The sequence below is a fragment of the Lithobates pipiens genome, unplaced genomic scaffold (assembly GCF_037356315.1).
Source record: "Lithobates pipiens isolate NorthernLeopardFrog02 unplaced genomic scaffold, aLitPip1_a1.2 Scaffold_3, whole genome shotgun sequence".
Lineage (NCBI taxonomy): Eukaryota > Metazoa > Chordata > Amphibia > Anura > Ranidae > Lithobates > Lithobates pipiens.
This window is the reverse complement of record NW_027507790.1, coordinates 145,960,896-145,978,060: the sequence shown is the minus strand read 5'-3', so window position 1 is coordinate 145,978,060 and position 17,165 is coordinate 145,960,896. Positions and strand designations below refer to the sequence as shown.

Genomic DNA, 17,165 nt, shown 5'->3' with positions numbered 1-17,165 from the left:
TAGGACCGATAATGAGGGTAAATCTCCCCAGTGGGGAAAAAGACGGTAATATAAAAACCTTAAAAAGGCTCTAACATTTTATTCAAAACTTTAAAGAAACATTTTGGCTTTATATACACTTTAACCACTTGCCGCCTGCCCTATAGGCAAATGACGGCTGCAAAGTGGTTTCAAAATCCCCGGGGGCGTGCGCGATCGTTGTTGTGGGGTGTCAGTCTGACACCCTGCAACTACGATCTCGGTAAAGAGTCTCTGATGGAGACTCTTTACCACATGATCAGCCGTGTCCAATCACGGCTGATCACAGTGTAAATAGGAAGAGCCAGTGATCGGCGTTTCCTCACTCGCATCTGTCAGACGCGAGTAGAGGAGAGCCGATCGGCTGCTCCTCTGACAGGGGGGGGTCTGTGCTGATCGATTATCAGCACAGCCTCCCCCCCCCCCAAGGATGCCCACTCTGGACCACCAGGGATGCCCAGCACCAGGTATGCCACCCTAGACCACCAGGGATGCCAGTCAGTGCCCACAATGGATGCCAATCAGTGCCCACAATGGGCATCACTGATTGGCATGCATTATTGTTTGGCACTGATTGGCATCCATCAGTACAAAACAATACAATACAATGTCGCCTATCAGTGCCCATCTGTGCCACCTATCAGTGCCCATCCATGCCCATCTGTGCAGCCCATTCATGCCGCCTATCCATGCCAATCCGTGCCAGCTATCAGTGCCATTTTGTGCCACCTTTCAGTGTCCATCAGTGCCACCTATCAGTGCTGCCTATCAGTGCCACATATCAATGCCACCTCATCAGTGCAGCCCCATCAGTGAATGAGAAAACTTACTTATTTACAAAGTTTTGAAACTGAAACAAAAAAAAACATATTTGTTTTCCAAATTTTTGGTCTTTTTTTATTTGTTTAGCAAAAAATATAAACTATAGAGGTGATCAAATACTACCAAAAGAAAGCTCAATTTGTGGGGAAAAAAATATAAAAATGTAATTTGGGTACAGTGTAGCATGACCGCGCAATTGTCATTCAAAGTGCGACAGCGCTGAAAGCTCATAATTGGTCTGGGCAGGAAGGTATTTAAGTGCCTGGTATTGAGGTGGTTAAAATATATGCACTTTTTTTTCATTTGAAGTGATAGTAAAGGTTTATTATTTATTTATGCTAAACTATAAAACAAAACAAATGTTATACTTACTGACTTGGTGCAATGATATTGCACAGAGGAGCCCCTTTACCTCTTCTACTGTAGTCCCCTGCCGGAGCTGTCTATGCCTTCTTCATCCGGGGGTCCCCTTATCATGTCTTGTACTGACTCCCATCAACGCTTGGCAATGACCACCTTACAGGACTTGACTGACCGCAGCAGGAACTTATGATTCCCCCTGCTGACTTTTATGAGACCAGGAAGAGAGAGGAGCAGCACTGCAGCCGGATAGCGCTGGAACCTGAGAGGATTCACATAAGTGTTTAGAGGTTTGGGGGGGGGGGGGGGACAGGTATTGGAAAGTTTTCAACTTAATGTAGAGAATGCATTAAGGTAAAAAAAAAAAAAAAAGACCTTTTTGAGTTTAGAGCCACTTTAAGAAATAAAAAATCCCCCCCCCTCCCTTTTCTACAAACAGAATATTCCCTCTAAGGCTGGGTTTACAAATATGCCAATTGGATGCGTTTTTGAACCGCATCCAATTCATATGACATGTGAACCAGCAGCCTTCTCTATGGAGCTGGTTCACATATCTGCGGTCATTGTGTTTTTCAGTCCGAGTCAGGTGCGATTTCAAGTAAAGTTTCACACCTGAATTGTACCTGAACCAGTGAACAAAACTGTGCCAGACTCCTTTTAGAAATGCAGGGAAACTGCGGCCGGACACATATGAATGGAGCCTTAGGCAGTTATCACTAGAACAAGTGTCCACACTAGAATATATACCCTGCATTCCTGTTGACAACTCAAGGAAGAGGCATAGACTCCCGTACAAGTCTATGCCCGGAAGTGGGTGCAAATAGCTGTCTTAGGTATTTGTACCCCCTCCCCCCTGAAAGGTGTCAAATGTGACATCGGAGGGGGGGAGTGTTCCGAAAAGGTTCCATTTTTGTGTGAACCTCCTCTTTAAGGAAATACTTAAAGAGTTTTGACTTCCTGTCCAATAGCCAAAACAGGAAGTGTGAGGAAATTGAAAGATTTCCCCTCTATTCCTGTTCTTATGACAACTCAAAATGTGTGATTTTATTTTTCTTGCACTTTCGGTGATAACAGTAAACTTGACTAGTATCTCCACTATCAAAACAAAAAAAAAAAGTTTTGCCTTTAGTTATACATTAACTTGGTTGACATTAGCCACCAGTACCCAATAAGTGGCTCTACCTAATGAGACCCCAGACAGGAATAAAAACCTGACAGTTTCTAACCTCTCACCTTCATTTCTAGAATGCCCAGTATTAAATATAGTATGGTTTTGGTTTTGCGTAGTCAGTTATGACTAGCTGGGTGCTTTTCACTACAAAAAAGTTCAGTGGCATTTCATATACACACAGAAAAAGTCCAATAATTCTAAAATGTCTATCACTGATATTGATGTTATGGACTTCATCATGAATCATTTTACAATACAGTTAGTCAGCAGCTTTGTCATAGAACTGTCATAATACTCGTGTATTTAGAAGATGATGTGCTGGAGGTTGTGTACGTCACATAGGCCTGTGAGGGTTAAGCAGTACTGAGACATAGGTGGAGCAGCCCAGCCCTCAGGGTGGAGATTAAAGTCGTTACTGATGCAGTTTGGAATGGCTGTGACATGTCATATGTATGCGTGAGATTTGGGAAGAGCTCACTTACGTAGCAGACACAGAGGGGTTTGGCAATACTAAAGAGCAGTTTTAATGTTTTGGTTCAGAAGCAGTACAGTGTACCTCTCAGGACACGGGCCTAGTTGTTAGAATATAAGGTAGGTTGTTATATTTTTCATTACAGTCCTTTACTTCAAGTACTTCTGCTGTGTAAGCTGCTGATCTAAGCTCTGTAGAATTCGCAGATGTTCTGAGGAGTTTTCGTTGGGTGTCTAAGGCACACATTTTCAGAACTGAAATATTTCACATGCATGCAGTGCACACATACAAGACATATATGTAATATGTATGGAGTAGTTCTAGTCATGGAAGTCGAGTTCAGAAGTAAGCTGTGAGTGATAGATTAACTCTTCTGTGTGCTGAGCAGAGTGATTTGTAATGAGCGTTGTGTCTTGTAGGCCTGCTATCAAACCCTTATCAAATGAAAATTTGTACATGCAGATGTCTGACTGTCCTTTAACTGTATGTGCCACCATTTTACTCCCATACATGCATGTTTACAGCCTGTATATTAAGTGAGAACTCCAACAGCCTATATTTTGGGAGGGGGGACATTAGTAGAGATCAGAAAACATCATCTATCTTGTCCAATTGCTATTTATCAAGGACTTGCTTGCTAGGAATGTCTCATCTTTTTTCAGATGATATGTAGGATTGTTGTTTTAAGTTGGACAGAATTGGCTAGGCTGGCTCATTTTTTAAACGACCTTTAAGTCTGGTTCACACTAATACGATTTCAGATGTGACTTGAGTCGTACAGAATCACACGACAATTAAAATTGCAGTTTCAATGGTGCTTGTGCACATCAATGCAGCGCAATGCAACACGTTTTTGGAAAGGTACATGCGCTAGTTTGGTGCAATTACAATGCAGTTTTGTCCTTCTAGACTTCTATGGAAGCATACCAAAAAAAAGAAATACATGTTTATATTGGGACTTTGTATAAAATCCAGTCTTCTACAAAAAGAATGCATAAAGCATGAAAACTCCCTCCCACAGAGCTGATTATTATGTAATTGGCCACTGGCAAAGTCCCCTGTCCTGGAGGCAACTTCAGTTTGCCTTGTAAGTTGCCTCAAGTCGCGCTTTGATTCATACTCAAGTTGCCTCCCAAAGTCGCGCTGGAAGTCGTGTTGCCCCTGTGTGAACCGGCTCTAAAGGACAACTTGTTACAATGTTTATACTTACGTTTCACTGCTAAAGAATGCTGTGATTCTTGACAGACTGCCCGTTTTTTGTTTTTTTGGGGTTTTTTTTCTTTCTTTTAACAGCTGTCGCTTTAGCAGAGCAGAGAGAATTCTCTACATAGAAAGAATTGGGATCACAACGGGGAAAAAAAATCGTGATAACGATTAATCGCGCAGCTGTACTAGATCAGGTTTGCACAAATCCAAATACGTTCTTATAGTCTAGTTATCAAAAGGATTACCAATAACCAATAGGAATGGAAGGTAGTACTCAAAAAAAAATTGTTAAATATCATTCAATGCAGTCTTTAAAAAAAAAAAAAAAAAAATTATCAATACAAGTGAAAATTGTGAGTACAGAGTACAACCTAAAGGCTGGGTTCACAGCCGTTGCCCGGTGCATTTCCATTCTTCAGTTTAGGTCTGATTTAAGCTCAAATTTTTTACCTTTTTATACACACACACACACTAATTACAAGCAAACAGATCACTGGATGGTTACCTTTTAATAGCAATTCAAACCCCTTTATGTGTGTGCATGTTATCAGGCCAAAATCACCAGGGTAAACTTTTGATCAGGGTCATTTCGGTAGTTTTTGTTGTGATTATGATTTTAAAAAGAGTAAATATACACAGTGGATTGATAATAAATGGCTTCAGCCAAGCTCTAACCATAAGGCTGCTTTCACACTGGGGCTGTGCGGGCGTCGGCGGTAAAGCGCCGCTATTTTTAGCGGCGCTTTACCGTCGTTTTAGCGGCGGTCTGCGGGCGCTAGCGGGGTGGTTTTAACCCCCGCTAGCGGCCGAAAAAGGGTTAAAACCGCCCGCAAAGCGCTGCTGCAGCGGCGCTTTGCCGGCGGTATTGCCGCGCTGTCCCATCGATTTCAATGGGTAGGAACGGTTTAGGAGCGGTGAATACACCGCTCCTTCACCGCTCCAAAGATGCGGCTAGCAGGACTTTTTTCACTGTCCTGCCAGCGCACCGCTCCAGTGTGAAAGCCCTCCGGCTTTCATACTGGAGTGAAAGGGGCCGTTTTTTTTCAGGCGCTACACAGGCGCTATTTTTAGCGCTGTAATGCCTGAATACCACCCCAGTGTGAAAGCAGCCTTAGGGGTGCAATCACCGATCCGTGATCCGAACGGGTTAGCCTGTTCGGATTGGCACACTACACAATCTGCGGATCGCTCCACTGATTGCGTGGCTTTGGAAAGGCCGCAGTTTTGGCCTAGCTTCGGATGCGGCGGCCATCTTGGTACACCCAGTGGCCGCTGTCTTGTCAGGAAGTGACGTTTCATCGCCGCCATCTTGCTACACCCTACAGTAATGATAGTGAGAAGGGGGCAAGCGGACCTCTTGTTACACCCACCGGTGTTTTAGATTTCACTGTTATTTTCAACACAAAACGGAGCTTATATGCTTAAATACAGGATTTGTAAATCTGATGGACTGTTTAGATGTTACATTTTAAAAGCAGTAGCAAACCTAACTAAATGTTAAATGTGAAAATCTGAGGTGTTTTGTCACATTAGCAACCATGTAAGGTCAGCAGGTTTGCTGTTGCTTTTAAAATTGAATATCTAAACAGTCCGTTGGATTTGCAAATACTGTATTTAAGCATATAAGCTCAGTTTTGTGTTGAAAATAACTGAAATCTAAAACTCCGGTGGGTGTAACAAGATTTGTCATTGTCTTTTTTTTTTTTTTTTGCTGATCCAAAAAATGATCCGATCTGTGACTCTGATCCGAGGAACTATCCGATCTGTCAGTTTTTTGTTCTGTTGCACCCCTCCTAACCATGAGTGAAAGAAGTTTTTGTGTAATCATTTATATTCTATGAAAAATGGCCAAGAAATTATAAATTCTGCCAGGGTGCATCGTTTTTTGAGGCCCTAAAATGTCAGGACAGTACAAATATACAAATATCCCCCAATGACCCCTTTTTGGAAAGTAGACAGTCCAAGGTATTTAGTAAAAGGCATGGCGGGATTTTTGAAGTTGTAATTTTGTCACAATTTTTTGAAAGATGAAGAAATGCAATAACATTTTGGTACCAAGTGATCACTGCTGACCGATCACACAGTAGTAAACAATGATGTCATAAAAAGATTCCATTTATGAGATTTACTACGTGACCTGGGATTGCATAGCGATCACGTGCTATCTGATCCACTCACAGCAATCCACTGTTGCAGAGCATGCATGATACGTTGTGGTGCGACAGATCTATGGTCACAGCATATACTTTAATTTTATATAAACAGAATTGCAATATAATACAAAATAGTTTTATTTTTGACATTCAAATATAATCCAGCAAAAATCCCCACTTCCCTCTCAAAAAAAAAAATCCAGCATTGCATGCTCATCCCTCCTGGAACAAATCTTTTCCCCCAAATCCCCCCTTCCTGCACAACTCTCCCCACACCATAACAAATCCTCCTCCCACCCAATTCTCTCCAGAAAAAAAACTCTTACACTCCTTGTGCCCCTCCCAGCAACAACCCCCCCCCCCCCACCCCCACCTTCATCCCAGCACAAATCTTCCCTTCTCCCGGCAAAAATCCTCCTCCCCTCAACAAAAATCTATTTATCCGTAGCACATATCTTTGTAACGTTCTGCCACTGCTGACCCCCCCCCCCCCCCCAGTGCAACTCCTAGTCCCCACCTCCTTCCCAGTATATTTCCCAGTCACTGAAATTCTTAATAGGTGTGCTTCCTCCTAGGATTCTCCAATATGTCATAAAATACTTCAGAGCTGAGGAGGAGCCTTGGGGACGCCGTCCTTGGCTCTGATATGTTATTGCTGACTGTGAAAGACAGTCGGGGAGAAATGCTGGCTGCTTTAGTACTAGGGGATCGCAGCATTGGGAACCAGAACACGCACCCCCCCTTCACCTCCATCACAGCACACCCCCTCTTCATCTCCATCACAGCACCCCCCCCCCCTTTACCTCCATCACAACACATTGTTTATCTCTATTACATCATCCCCTCTTTATTCCCATCACAGCACTTTCTCTTTAACTCCCTCACAGTGTCCCAATTTTCCACTATCACTGCACCCCCTCTTTATCAACATCACTGCACCCCCTTTCGCCTCTATCAATGCCCCCACTCTTTATCTCCATCAAAGCACCCCTTCTTTATGCAGCACCCTCTTTTCAATTCTGTTTTACTAAACAGAGCAGTCAGAAAATTATTAGCAGATAAATCTTTTCCTTGCTGCAAAAAGCATTGTCAAAAATAGCTGCCTCCCGCATGACTTGGAAGGTTTCCATGTTTCAGTGACATTTCACATGCATCTCTGCTCCTGAAAACAGCGGTCACATGACCCTTATTTTCCTTCAGCTCTGTATAGTAGCCGCTGGGTGGTGGGAGAGCCCGATCATTCCTGCGCCGGAGACAAGCACATCCGCTCCAGCCAGTGTCTCGGGTCCTGATTGGATAGATTGATAGCAGCGCCACCATTGGCTCCCACTGCTGTCAATCAAATCCAATGATGTTGGGGTCGGGGGCGGAGCTGAGTCCCTCAGCTGTGTCAACAAACGCAGCAGCAGGACACGGGAGCACACCCACATGGGTGCCCTGGGGGAGAGCTTTTTTCCGAGGCACTCGAGAAGAGGAGGAGCCAGGAGTGCTGCTAAGGGACCCCAGAAGAGGAGGATCAGGGCCACTCATTGCAAAACTAACTGCACAGAGAAGGGAAGTATGGCATGTTTGTTTTAAAATAAAAAAAACTCTTTACATATCCTTTAAGACTGTCAGCATATTGGTCTCTACAAATTCCTCAGTGGCTTAAAGTGCTTAAAAATAGAGAGCAACTGAGCATGTGCAGTGAGACAGTATACTACTGGATTTTAAATAGTATATAGGCACTTTTAATGTTTTACATGGCTATACCTGCAAAAGGGACCAGCCTGAAGTGATCTAGCAGGACTTAATGTTCCGATTAAAGTTCCACGTTAAAGGGTAACTCCACTGTCATGCAGCTCTGTAATTTTCTTTTTTTTTTCTATAAAATGTTTATTTTCAAAGAAAAAAGTATAACAAGCTGGACTTGATGTACTAAATGGGTAAAGTACAGATCGGTATCACAGACAGTTACAATGAGAATAATAATACAGGTGAACAGTCAAACAGAACTTAGAGTCAAAGTTAGGACCGGAGGTGAATTTGCCCCAGCATCTCTTGTTCAAACTTAACTCAGTGCTATTCCCCCTACGTCTCTACACCTCCCCGAGATTGCAATTACAGTAAGTGTTAAGGGGTGTCTTTTCAGGGGTAAGTCTCTCGTCTCGGGGATATTCAGTCGCCCATAGTAATCGGTCTGCTCCAGGAAGGAAGTGGTGAGTGAGTGGTAATACATCAGCTAGAAGGGAGGCGTAGGGGGCCAGAGAGGGGTTCACCTAGTCAGTAGGAAGCCGTCAACCGTTCGAGGGGATGGGCGTCTGCGTTAAAGGTCTGCCCCCTGCACGGGGGGATAGTGGGGGTGAGAGAAAGAAAGAAGGGGTGTGAAAGAGAGGATAGTGAAAGAGGGGATGGGGGGTAGGTAGTGGATACATAGGTTCGGAAGGGGATCTTCTCTCCGGACTCCCCCAGTTATCCATGTGCAGAATGAGGAGAGGGAACGATAAAGCAGCCTGGCCCATATAACCTGGGACCGAGCGAGCGGTGTGAGTCAAGGCGGGGGTAATTTTCTGTGAAATGCAGTATGGCTAACTGGAGGTGTTCTGTACACAGAATGTGTACAGAACATCCCCTAGAAACATAATTTCCTGCTTGTGTGATTGGCTGATATTCCCAGAAGTCTGCGCTGAGATACAAGTCAGAGTTTAGGCATCCCCTGCAACAAAAAAGTAAATTTTTGTTAAGATCCCCCCAATGGGAAATCACATCTAAAGGGATGCAGGCCCAGCAATTTTCCTCATTAGAGCTTTGCAGGTGCAGCAGCTGGTTGATAATTAAGAAACCACTCCTATTAGACTCACCTGTGCCATGGACACAAACAAACACACAGGGATTTCTTCAGAATAACAAAAGGTAGGAATCTGCAACAAAATTGGTCAAAATCCTTGTAATGTACCCAGATCACCCGGAGGGGCGTGTGTTTTTTCTTTCTTAACAAAAGTGGAGTTACACTTTAAGCACAATAAAATAAACATTTCCCTATAGACCGTTTGTTATTCTTAACCCAGCATTTGTGTGCACCTATCATTGCTGCTGGCTACTGGTTACACAGTGCAGCTATCCTGAACTTCTGGGCTTCAAAGGAATTAACAGTGAACAATGCAGTCTCCACTTAGTCTGTTAGCTTGGAGAAGGGGGGATAGAGGAGCTGTCCCTTTTACACCCGGCTACCTCCAATCCGATCCAGCAAAAAACGGATGGGGATACATTTCTCTCCATCTGGCCAGATTGGATCGGAGGGCAGTCAGGTGTAAATGGACAGCCGGTCCATTTTAAATCCGACCACCAATAGAGCAGAGCGGGCTGTGCGCCTGTGTCTGCTCTGCATAAGTAGAGCAGACCTGGACCTGTCATCCAACCGTTCAGCTCAGCAGGGGATCAGCGGACAGATCTGTTGACAAAAATAAAATAAAAACAGAGTTAGCGGAGTCTGGCCCGTGTGAAAGGAGCCTTTTATAAAACCTATGCACCAGGAAGATTCATCTGCAGTAAACGCTGACCATTAGATGCAGTCGCTGTTCAGGGATTCAGACAGCTGTGGATGCTGGGGCTGTCTACATATAATAGCCAGCGGTACAGATCTTTTCATCCACTCAGTTTAATGCTAGTCTAAAACTAAAGTATTGTCAGAGGCTTCCCTTTCTTAAGACTTGTACACATGGTACGATTGTTGGCCAACCGAGCACCTGATTTTTATTTATTTTTTGTCAAAAGGGTGTGTGCCAAGATCTTGTCTTGCATGCTAACAGTACACAGTTGTCATCCAACAAACACAAGCGTAATGATGTACTACGAGGAATTTCAGCTCTTGAGCGCCACCCTTTGGACCTCTTCTGCTAATTTTGTGTTTGGTGAGCATTGATTCCGAGCATGCGTGCTTTGTACTTTCGACTTTTGTATGACGGATTTGTCTACTGACGATACGAAAATCGGACGTCAAACCGCTGTCCGCCGAAACTTTACTAGCCTGTCATCCAACATTTGTTGGCTGAAAGTTGGACAACAATTGTCAAAAGGAGCGTACGAACGGTAAGATTTTAAGAAAACAGCCTCTTAACAGACAATCCCCTGCCAACAATCACATTGTGTGTACGAGGCTTTGGGCTCGCCATAGACAGACTGTTCCGCAGGAGGGATTCATCAATGTATGTGTTGATGGGGGAATCATGTAAATTTCTTTCCTGCAAAAGAAATTTGCACGATATATGGCCTGCCTTCATTTACTGTGTGTGAACTATTGTAGTGTAAGATACTGAGACGGTAAACCTCTAATAATAGTACACTCCCTTGTACTGCATACAGAAATCATGTGACAATACACTCAACTGACAAACATATAATAATGCCTAACTTATTTGACAACTGCACCCATATTTGTTTGTGCTTACTGATTTTCTGAATTTTAAATGGTGAAAAATCAAAAACATCTGCAAATTCTCTTTTCTTCAAAAAAATAAAAACCTTTAAAATGTTACTAGGTTAGTTCTCAGTAATAAGAATTACCATCTTGTCATTAAACCATAAAATGCTTTGAAGAATGAAATCTAGTTTTTGGGCTAGCCATACATGCTTAAAGAATAAGTGAACCCTCACCTAGTAAAACAACATATTTTGTTTAAAACAGGATTGGAAGGCAAAACTTTTTTGTGTATACATATAAAATCATTATATATTTTTTTCCCCCTTCTTTTTTATATAGTAAACAGATGACCTCGGTTCTCAGTTGCAAAAGGAGCTCCAAAACCTAGGGAGGAGAAACAGTAGTACGCTTCCCATTGAATAGCTGTGGGGGGGGGGGGGGGGGGGTGGTGTCTTGGCACAAGTCTGATCATTGGAGGAGAGCAGGTTGAATTCCCAGCACAGCCAGAAAACTAACCACCATGTCTTCTGCCTAGTGTGGTCAGTTTTTTTATTGGAAAGCAAAGGGACTGGCAGGGACACCAGGGATTTCCCAGATTTCACAAATAAAGCAATACAAATGAAGCAGGATACTTTTACATACAAGTACATATAAGTAATACGAACAGTCGGGGTAACATTCTTAACATTTCACTTGTTTACCCCAATAGGCTGACCAAGAGAATTCATAAAATTCCTCCATCCATGCTAAACACCCTGGATAGAGGAATCGTCACTATTGTATTCTGACAGCTGCTACACTAATCCTTCATCAGATTGGATGCAGTAACTATTCGACTAACAAATTTCCACCTTTCTCCCCCTTTTGTTGAGCTGAGTGATGCTGAGACTTGAGCCCTGTATGGGCAACCTGGACATTTGTTGAAGAATTCCTCATGCACACTGGGCATTTAGGTGCAGGCAGAAGGCAGCCACCATCAGTGCTGTGTTTGGCCTAGGCCAACAAGACACAGGCCTAGGGCGGCAAAAAATCTGCCCCCTGCACGAAGTGCCGACTCCCACATAAGCTATCTCCTCCCATACATATACAGCCTCCCGTAGCCTCCTTGTTGTAACGCAGCACTTGCTAATAATTTGGGGGCTTACTTGGCGGGGGGCGACTGGCACCCCCATAAAATGGCCAGTGATGGCCAGACCGAGTGCATTAAATTTAACTGGTGGAGGTGGAGCCTAATGCTCCGCCTACCCTCCTCTGCGTGGAATCCTTCCATTGCATCTGCTCCCGGGCACGGGGCGGGGTCTCCTTGTGACGAGGGGGAGAAAACAAGGAGGGAGACTGGAGGTTCCCTCCAGGCGGTGGCCAGGACAGCAGCAGCCAGGTACAAATTGATGACAGGGATATACACGGATTGAAACAGGACAAATTTCAAAACATGTATACCCAGCAGCTTTAGTTTTCCCAATTACAAGTATTGCTAGAATTAGTCACATTCCAACTGCAGAAGACCAGTTGATTGTAACTAATAAAACAAAGATAGACGTCCTTCTGAAGTAAACTGTATGACATTTATTTGAACAAGGCATAAAAGCACTTATATCTAGGTAAGGTAAATGAAGCACATTGTGGATTCCTGTAGGATGAGTCTCTGCACTGGCTGGGTACAGTGGTGGTTCAGTAGCCTTATCTCCTGTGGGCACCGATCGTACGCTAGATGTGTTAGGCGGGAACGGGAAGAGGGGCTGGAGTGCACGTGGACCACATCAGCTTCTGATGTCACCGGATATGACTGCATCATATCTGGTGACCGATTCCCCTATGTAGTTTCTGTATTACTTTTTAGGTGACTTCCGGGTGTGATTATTTTTATTTATTTTTCCATTGAGATCTGTACAGGAACCCGCACAGATGTCTCTCAAATCAACCCAGAAGTCGGGACTGACATGCGGGAATGAAATGGTGCAAGTTCAGCTGAACTCACACCATTTAATTCCCGCTGTCAGTGTGAACCTGGGCTGAAGCTGGGTTTCAGTCTTCTGATTCTAACAGCTGTTTACATTAGAAGCCTGGCAGGAGTTGCAATTTTAGTGCTTCTATTGTGAATTTAAGTCCCGCTTCACACTGATGAGGTGTAGGATTCGCAGCGATTTCTGTGCATTTCCCACACCGCATTACAATCGCACTCCGTTCATGCAAACTGATGCAGGCGTCTATGTTAAAATAATGACACCACAAAAGCAGTTTACAAAAGGCAGTGTGATTATTTTAGGTTGATTAAAGTTATCTAAGTTATTAAAAACATCATCATGTCAGTTTCATGATGGAGTGTGCTAATGTGGAGCCTAAAGAGGAAGGAGTGGGGCTTACAGATAGGGCAGGCCTTAAACAGGAAGGGGTGTGGCCTCGAAGGCAAGGGTGGGTCATATTTAACTTAGTCTGTGCATGAGTTTAGTCAGGCCTAGGGCAGCACAAAACCCGAAATACACCACTGGCCACCACATCTAAGCCCTTGTACACACGGTCAGAGATTCCGTTGGAATGTGTCCTATCGGACCGTTTTGTCGGACATTCCGAATGTGTGTGGTATGCATCAAACTGTTTCCATCGGAATATCCGTCGGACCAAATTTTCCAACTTGCCGGAAATATTTTCCGACAAAATGCTCCGATCGGACATACTCCGATCATGTGTAGAGAATTCCGATCGGACAAAGTGCCACGCATGCTCAGATCAAATTCCTACATCAAAGCTATTGGCTACTAGCCTGAACGTAGTCCCATCGTAACGAAATTACATCATCACGTTCTGAAAGATCGGATTTTCCGACAACTTTGTCCGACCGTGTGTATGCAACAGTTTCGGACAACATCCATCAGACAAAATCCGACGGATTTGGTTGTCGGAATGTCTGACCGTGTGTACAAGGGCTTAGGATTGGTAAGCTGCAATGGGCTACGTATTTGGTTTGGGTTTAATACTGCTTTTACGGTAATCCTGTGACCCACAAGGAAACGAGGCCACAAAAAAGCTTTGGCCATACTTTTCTTTTAAGTGATTGTTCCCTTGAAACATTTGTGTACCTTGCACAATTTAATGTCACAATTTCTAAGAGTATCATTACCTTAGGCAAGGTACAGTCCTGGGTGGGGTGAGTTTTAGACATATTTCTTGCCATATATTTCCCAGGTGTGGTTCGGACTTTTTTAAAGCACCAAAACCGTAACTATAAGAACAAACAGTAAAGGTTATGCTAAAACCTTTGTTTTGAAAATTGTTGCGTGCTTATACCAGAGCACATGTAGTAGTTTTCTGCCTTCTAAACAAGGGACACTCAATCATTTTTGGCCAATTTGCTCATCGCAAGCAGTGCTCGGGAATCCAGCCAAACTAATATCTATTATTTGAGAGTGCAAAATGGTTACAACTTTTTTTTTTTTTTTTGCTGTCTTGCAGAGATTCTTTTGTGGCCACTTGGTTCTTTGCCTCTAATGTTATGTGCTCTGGCAGACAAGTTGGTGGAGAGCAAGTTCAGATTTGGCTCAGGTCCTTCCAATTTACATTCTCTGATTCTATATGTCTCGGTTGCCCTTTTACTTTTATCTAGTACTCCGTTAAATCTATATTGGCGTGACATTCTAGGCCATCATCTGTTTTTGTATAGAAAGCAAAGAACTGAGAATCAGACTGTACAGGCCAGACAAGGAGGTCTTAAGATAAAATGTCTAATTTTTATTATACATGATTAAAAGGCAAAACAAGTTAATAAAAACATGATTCTATGATGCTGGATTGATTAAACTGTTCATAGAACATTGATATTGTTCTTGTTTGATACAGCCAGTAAAGAAACATCCCCATGTGTCAACGTGTTTTGCCGAAGTTATGCTTTATCAGGACGCATGAGTAAAGTGAACATTTCCTCTCAGCATTGCAATATGGCAACGGCACTGGAGAAAATGGAGAACAAAATCTCAGCAGGGCACCTGATTTGTATATCTCGAGGTCACGTCTCAAAAATGTTTCAGATATAAACACCACTCCTCCTCAGTAGCTATCCAAACCCTAGATTGGATCAAGGGAAAGGAGCACAATATGGTTGCAATCAATGAAGACTTCTGTTGCATGTAGGGTATCCAAAGTAAGGGGATTGTATCCACACGCTTTATTCTAAATTGAGAAAGGAGAAAAAGCCTGCGACCATAATCCCTTCTTTAGATTGTCATAACACCATTCCAATGCCCGCCTGTCCCAGTGCAGGAAACCATTACTGTACTATACCCATGTGTCCTGATGAAGCATAAGTTTGGCGAAATACATTGACACATGAGGATTTCTCTTTACTGTCTGCATCAAGCAAGAGCAATGTTCTATGTACAATTGAATCAATCCAGCACCATATAATCATGGCTTTATGATTTATTTATTTTTTTGCCTTTTAAATCATGTATAATAAATATTTGACATTTTATCAAGGCCTTATTGTCTGGCCTTTACAGTCTGATTCTTGGTTCTTTGTTTTTGGACTCCGTTAAAGAGATTTCCTCCTACTAAAGCTGGTCATAGATGGATCAAGTTGGCTGATTAAGTAGGGACTGGCCAGATTTTGATCCATGTGTTGCCATTCCTGTTTGACAGAAGTTGATTGTTCGATTCCTCCACCTACCTTACCTGTGTGGATGGAGGAATCCATTTGTTTTTTGTTTTTTTTCAGCCCGCCGGTTGAACAAATAAAAATATACTTCTATGGCAAGCTTTACTGTCCTGGTAATAACTGTTTTTCCCAGACAGGAATTGAGGGAAAATTGGCCCCAAAGACATAAGCAGCAATAAAATGCTGACGAGGGTTCTAGCCCTCCATTACTCTACTAACAAAATGGAAAGCATTTGTATTTCTGTCTGGGTTGCTCTTGGAGATGTTCCTTTACTTCCTTTCTTGTGAATCTATTGGCGCTGTGACAATTGGTGAGAGAAATGTTCTAATGAAGAATTCAATAGCAGTAAAAACCCAGAAAATGTTCTAGTTCTTCTCCATTCTGTGATATACAACATTGTTTAAATTGGCTGAGGTGCATTAAAAACAGTGCACAACATTTACAGTTGGCTTTCTTGGAGTAGGAAAGCCCGTCTTCTGCCATTGTGGGTAGAAAAAGATTATTGCTCTCTGTCACAGGTATGACACTTCCCATATAAGTCGGAGCCAAAGCTTTCTGGTCAGCCAAAGACATTTTTTTGCAAGATTCAGGCTATTCTGTCCAGGCTGTGACTGCTTTGGCCTCCCTTTTTGTTTTGAAGCACCTAGAATGTATTTAGCTGATTAAAATTAAGTGTTAGTTTGGGCCTAAGAGCTGATATACGGGTTACGGCAATGTGAGCATCACCACAATGCATGGCAACATACATTACATGCATTGTGGTGTCATTTATTTCAGGTACTTATATAGCGCAGTTAATTTACACAGCGCTTAACATAAATATTGTGTACATTCACATCACTCCCTGCCCTCAAGGATCTTACAATCTAAGGTCCCTATCTCCCATTCATACATAGTGTGCATATGCTGGGGCAAATTTAGACAGGATCCAGTTAACCTACTAGCATTGTGCAGGAGGAAACTTACACAGGCACAGGGAGAACATGCAAACTCCAGGCATGCAGTGTCATGACTGGGATTTCAACCAGTGACCCTTTTTTTCTGCTAGGTGAAAGTGCTAACCACTACACCGCTGTGCTGTTCACATTCATTTTGAATAGCAATGGAATACACTAAGGCAATGTATGTGTTGTATTGTGCCGCAGTGCATGGCAACAGTTTTGTGATTATTCAATTTATGGGATGTTTGGTGCTTCAGAAGACTTTTATTTCAATGGGCTGCTTTAATGCAATGCAGAGGCGGCTGGTGCTCATTTTTGGGGGGAGCAAATAGTCAGAAAAAAAGCCATCAATTGCAGCCTCACTGTGCCCATCAAATGCAGCCACTGTGCCATCAAAGGCCGCAACTGTGACCCTCCGTCTGTCCGCCATTTACCCTGTCTTGGTGGGGCAGCAGGTGACGGCGATGAGCTGTGTCCTGCATGTGTCTTCACCCATCCTATCCTCCCATTCTCTCCTATAGATGATTGGACGCCGTAGGTGTCCAATCACAGTGCCTGTCATTTCAGCCAATCGGGTGACTGATAACAGACCCGAGCACCTGATTGGCGGAGAAGTGGTTCAGTGTTAGGAAAGCGAATATTCATTCACTGATCTAATACACCTGGGCGAACTGTGAGAACCAAGCATGGCGCTCACAGGTCACCTTTTTTGACACCTATTTGAGCCTATGGCTCTAATCAGGTGCTTCAAAAACACCCCCCGCCACTGTAATTCAGGCACCTGGCGTCTGAAAAGGGACCGGCGCTTGAATAGGGGGTGGCAGCGATGGCCATGGATAGATTCATGCTATGGTCGTTGAGGGGGTGGCAGGAGAGAGTGGGCGGCGCCCCTGAAGCAATGAATAGCTGCCAGCATCACAAGGTTCTCTCACACTACATAAATGAATAAAGGAAAACAATGTGGCGCATTCTCA

At 43.4% G+C, this 17,165-nt stretch overlaps 1 protein-coding gene across 5 annotated transcripts in view; it reads left to right on the top strand.

The window, feature by feature from the left end:
- The window catches only part of CAST (calpastatin), a 219,759-nt gene that overhangs the window by 113,242 nt on the left and 89,352 nt on the right, over positions 1–17,165 (top strand). Inside the window, exon 1 of one of the 5 annotated variants that reach the window (XM_077462356.1) lies at positions 2,797–2,962. The exons of the other annotated variants lie outside the window; for them this stretch is intronic. The gene's annotated coding sequence lies outside the window, so the exon portion shown is untranslated. Of the gene's footprint in view, positions 1–2,796; positions 2,963–17,165 lie in introns of those variants that run through there. 5 annotated transcript variants of the gene reach the window in all.